The sequence below is a fragment of the Cyprinodon tularosa genome, unplaced genomic scaffold (assembly GCF_016077235.1).
Source record: "Cyprinodon tularosa strain WSP-4 unplaced genomic scaffold, ASM1607723v1 ctg1453, whole genome shotgun sequence".
Taxonomy (NCBI): domain Eukaryota; kingdom Metazoa; phylum Chordata; class Actinopteri; order Cyprinodontiformes; family Cyprinodontidae; genus Cyprinodon; species Cyprinodon tularosa.
Genome location: NW_024038280.1, coordinates 17,741 through 23,101, shown reverse-complemented (window position 1 = coordinate 23,101; position 5,361 = coordinate 17,741). Strand labels below are relative to the sequence as shown.

Below are 5,361 nucleotides of genomic sequence, written 5' to 3'. Positions count from 1 at the left end.
TCAACATTCTCAACAGCTATGTTGCAGTGTTTGGCTGTCTCTACTATGTCATTCCACAGTTTATCACAAAATGCCTCAGTCCTATACTCTTGAAAAGTATCAAGAAGTGACTCCACCATGTCTGCTGCCATAGCTAAATCAACTGAGGGTGACTGCAACAGGTCAGAAAGCAGCTTTGTGTCACCGAAAACCTTTCAGAAGGTTGCAAGGAGGCCTATGAATGTGAGGTCAATCTGTGCAAGCAGACCTCTAGCATCAATGGACCTGTCTCTGTGATTTTCTGCACTTATATTTTGAAGAACACACAACACAGCTGGTAATCTATCCATCAAATTCCTGCAAGCTAGTGCTCTACATGCCCATCTTGTGTCACTTAATCTTTGTAACTCTCTAGGTGTGCCACCATACATCTCTTTCTGGACTGTAAGCCATTTCTGGTGCACATAAGAGCCTGACATGTATACATAGATCTTCTCAAGTAGTGAAAAGAAACAATCGGCCTCTGGAACTGACTTCAGAGTGTCAACCAAGACCAGGTTTAGACAGTGTGCATTACAGCGGACATAAAACGCAGTTTTAGCCTCTGTCTTGATCCTGGCTGCCACACCCGAATATTTACCACTAATTACTGAGGCGCCATCATAACCTTGTCCAACAAGGTTTGATTTGTACTGAAGGCCATAGCTTTCTAAGCACTTGATGATCATGTAACTAAGCCCCTTAGCATCTAGATTTTGTGCGTGCTGGAATTCAAGGAAGCTTTCATGCACAGCCCCATTATAGTAATATCGAAGTACTAATTTTTACTCCTTTTTTTGGAGATCTTTGGTTTCATCAGCGATGATGGAGAATACCTCACTCTCTTTCACGTCTTTCACAATGGAATCCTGCACCATACTGGCTAAGCACTGCAGAATTTCATTTTGTATGGTATTGCTTATTTATTTTGCATTGCCTTTTACTTTCATTTTTTTGGCTACCACAGGATTGTGTTTATCAATCATTTCAAGAATTTCTAAGAAATTCCCTTTGTTGTCAGACTGCTCAGACTCACAGTGCCCTCTTTGTGCCATATTTTGTGTGGCTGTCAAAAGCAATACATCTGCAACAGTTTTTGTACTCTTTGTTGATCATGTTTAATACAGAAGCATCTGTAAGTGCAGCCCTCTTGTGTTCAATCCAAGCTAACATGGCAGTAATGTGAGAATCTGATTTTTCATGCAACTTAAAGCCAGCATCTTTATACATTGCTTTTTTCCAATGTGAAAAGCCGGATTCTGACGTGCTAGGCAAAGAGAACTGCCTGCATGCATAGCAGTACGTTGAGTCTTTCATTATTGAGTACTCAAGCCATGAAAACCTGTTGTAGCAGGATGGATTGAACGACCTCCTCTTCTCCCCTTGCATGGTTTTTGGATACAGCTTTAACTGGGGTTGAGTGGGTCCTGTTGCTCTTGACTGTGAAATATCTGTAAGTGACAAATGTATGGGAATCAGGACCTTTTAGTATCACATAAGTCACTAACTTAAATGAATTGTTAAGACATACCAATAGGTCCGGGCCGGCTATAAGAGGCTCGCACACCACTATCCCCCTGTGGATGGCCTGCAAGAACATCAGCCCTGGACACACCTGTAGCAATACAGAGATTTTATTAATTTAAATATATTTCAACTTGCTACATTTAGATTTTAAACACCAGTATTATTGGTATCCTGATCTAAATAAAAGCAGATACTGTGATGTTAATTTAAAAAAAGGTAAAGCATACATACTATGCTGCATGTGTGATGGTGAAGGGCCCTCATCACAAGAGTCTTCACCTGATTCTGCAGTAACGCATAGGTTGTCATTAGAATGAAAATGTGCGTAAGTATATTATACTTCATATGAAAAATGAATTGTTAAGACATACCAATAGGTCCCGGCTGGCTATAAGAGGCTCCCAGACCACTATCCCCCTGTGGATGACCTGCAAGAACCTCAGCACTGGACACACCTTTAGCAATACAGAGTTTTTCTCTTCTTAGAAACTGAAATTCGCTTCAGGGATTTATAAAGTATAATTGAAATGAATTCCATTGAATTCCCGGTTGTGTCTCCAGACCAGTTTGTTGTCTAGGTGATCACCAAGGTATTTCTACTCCTCCACCACCTCCACTTCTTCTCCCAGGATGTTAACAGGATTCAACTTATTCCTGTTTATTCTGAAATCTACAATCATCTTGTCAGGTTGAGTGGACACTTTAAGGGCCCAAATGCAGAAATTAGTTGACAATGCTTTAACGAAGGAATCACAGGCAACTGAGGCAGAATCCCAAACTAACGAATACAGAAAAAAACAGAATCTTGGAAATGTCAGAGAAAACATACATGAGGAGGCAGGAAAAGACAAGGAACCAGCAACAGAGTAACTCAAGAAGAAAACACTGCTAGAAAACAGCTATAAATACAAATAAACTAAAAAATAAACAGAGGGAAGAACCCTGACACATCTCCTTGTTTTGTTGACCTTCAGGATCAGCTGATTGTTTCCACACCATGCCACAAAGCGCTTCACCAGCTCTCTGTCCTCAGCTTCTGCTCCATCTTTGATGCTCCCAATGACTGCAGAGTCATCCCAGGATTTCTGCAGAAGAAAGGACTCTGTCTGGTCCTGGAAGTCAGAGGTCAACAGAGCAAAGAGGAATAGAGAGAGTACCATCCCCTGTGGTGCTCCTTTGCTGGTGATGTCACGGTAGAGTGGAGGTTTTTGAGGACCCTAATGCAGAGATGAGGAGGCAGAGGTGAGTTTTGTAGATTTAATCAGGATCCCACAGGTAACTGAAGCAAAGTCCAAAAACTAGTGATGTTATGGGATGAGCCGAGGCTTTGAGGCATGTGTCGAGTAATGGAAGGGGCGTCTCCCTGAAGCGCGTTTCAAGGCATTATTCATTTAGGGGAGGGGCCAGATTTGATGACGTCCGAAGCCTCACTACTGTGAACCATGTGACCGCTTCAGGAAGTGGTTCAGCTGGCAGTCAGTTGGATAGAGCTTGGATAGATTCTGAGAATGGATTGGAGGGGAAAACAACCAGTCTAGTTGGTTAAAACTATTTTGGTTGGATTAAACAATATAATGATGAGAATCTGAGCAAGCCACTAGTTACAGCAATATTAGTGTTAAGTATTGCTTTCTGGTGAGCAGTTACCATTGTTAGTGGCATCAGCTGTCAGACATTGACTTCCACTCCTGAGGTTGCGATGATACTTCACAACTATTTTGGATAATGTGACTAATTTGTGTTGGTTTGTATTGGTTACAAATATAGATTGGGATTAAAACAAGGCCAAATTAAATTAGTTGGTTTAACCTAAAGATGGGATGAACACATAACTTGCAACCTAATTAAAACCAAAAACTGTTCATAAACTATTATGTTTGAATAGTAATTACTAACACATTTCATTGTGCTCATTATTGCCCAATTTACACAAACACTTGCACAGCTTGAGCTTATTTCACAATAATGGCAGAACAACTGAAAACCTTAAATAATTTTTCTCTTCTGAGACATTTTACACTAAAAACACTCACAAATGATTTTATTTTACAATCCAATCATTAGCAATTTCAAAGGAACTTAAATGGGAAAAAAAACATGAAACAAAATAGCAAAAATCACAGATTATATTGCTTACTGTAGTTCTGCACTCCACCAGCAGGTGGTGACATGTTCAGATGAAGCCTCGTGAACTTTGGGGATCGTTAAGGCAATTTGGCCAAACGGTTCAATGCCTCACAAAGCTTCATCTCTCCTTCAATAATAAAAATATAAAATACAAAAAAAAAAGCAAGAAAACGACAAATTCTCAAGAGGTAGCAAACTGACGATAAAGCAAAAATAAAGCAAGAAACCAGCCATGAGGAACTGCAGAGGTATGTAAGGGGAACAGAACAAAGGATGGGCTAACGAGTAGAAGGAAGCCAAACGGAAAGGAAACAGGCACAAGGGGGCAGCAGAGAGTGAGTCAAGAAATACAAAACTGCATAAAAATAACACAAAACCAATGAAAAAGAAAACACCAAATAAATCAAAGTGGAATTGAAAACTAAAAAGAAACTCAGACAGAAATATAAACTGAATTTAATGAAGTGATTTTTGAAACAGACCTGTCCAGAGTGGACCCTGCCTCTCGCCCGTAGACAGCTGGAGATAGGCACCAGCCTCTCAGTGGGACTTCCTTGTAATTCTCCACCCTCAGAAAGCCCCGATGCTGGGCATTGGGCAGTGACATACCAGGCTCTGTGCTGGAGGTAAGGGAGGATGATGAACAGTAATTCTAAAACTGCTGTTTTTAAGCCACCCAAAGACCTCTGCAGATCATGCCTTATTTCTACCTTTGTTAACATTATTTTCTGTGTATTCAATTTGAAGTGAAAAAGCTTCTCCTCCGTCCAGTCCCTGATTGGCTGCAAAGTCATGATTTCACACAAAATGTAATCTGGTTTCATTTACAGTGACCACTGCTCCTCTCTCTATGCAGGGCTGCTGTTTGACACCTCAGCTCTACCTAGCAGCAGCAGGTGGGGGAGGGGCAGTGAATGCTCTCACCATGTGGGGCTCATGGCTGGACACTTCCCCAACCTTCCCCGGTTTGGATAGGGTGTCATGGTGTTATAAAATTCAGACCCAAATGCAGAAAACCGAACAGAGAGACCAGGGAAAAGGTTTAACGGGTTTTATTGAAGAGATAATTCAGAGAGAAGTGTTGCTCTGAACACTGCTCAACCAGAACTGTAAAGTAAGGGGAAGACACAGCGGTTAGTTCAGGCTCAGTGGGGAATTTGACTTGTGAACTTGGAGAAGAAGATTTGGTTGCCGACTCACGTTTCCAGAGAAGTTGTTGAATCTTTGACTCCAGTCTGTACGCTGTTGTTCCAGTGTTTGTCTGATTCGCCGGAGGGCGGAACAGGGTTTACCCAGAATGCGGTTAACAGTTGGTGAATGGAGAAACTGACTGCCACTCAGATTTCCTGCGGTACTTGAACGGGTCGTAGTGGAGAATTATCCCTTTCTCAGTGTGAAGCTCAAACGATCTCTTGGGAAAGTGGATCCAAACCTCCTGTTTGAATCCCAGCTCAGTTTGAAGCTCAGTTGATCCTTCCAGGGAGAGAAGGTCCGAGAAATCCAGTTTGCGGGATGACTTCCTGCCGAGAGGCAAAGACAAAAACAAAGTTAAACTCAGGTTGACAATAAGCTCAGGTTGACTCAGCAAAAACTCAGCTTGGCTAGAGTACCCAAAACTGGCAAACACTCTGGCGTCGAGGTAGTGGCAGTCAGCAGCTTAAGAACACTCCGTTAACGAGGAAACCATCA

General features: G+C 41.8%; 1 long non-coding RNA gene across 1 annotated transcript; it reads right to left on the bottom strand.

Moving 5' to 3' along the window:
* Positions 1-1,368: 1,368 nt before the first annotated feature.
* LOC119779323 lies at positions 1,369-2,001 on the bottom strand. The gene is made up of 4 exons (XR_005280210.1): positions 1,917-2,001; positions 1,777-1,830; positions 1,550-1,633; positions 1,369-1,469 (listed from the first exon to the last, which is right to left on the bottom strand). It is a non-coding gene; the product is annotated as an uncharacterized LOC119779323 (long non-coding RNA).
* Between the last annotated feature and the right edge of the window lie 3,360 nt (positions 2,002-5,361).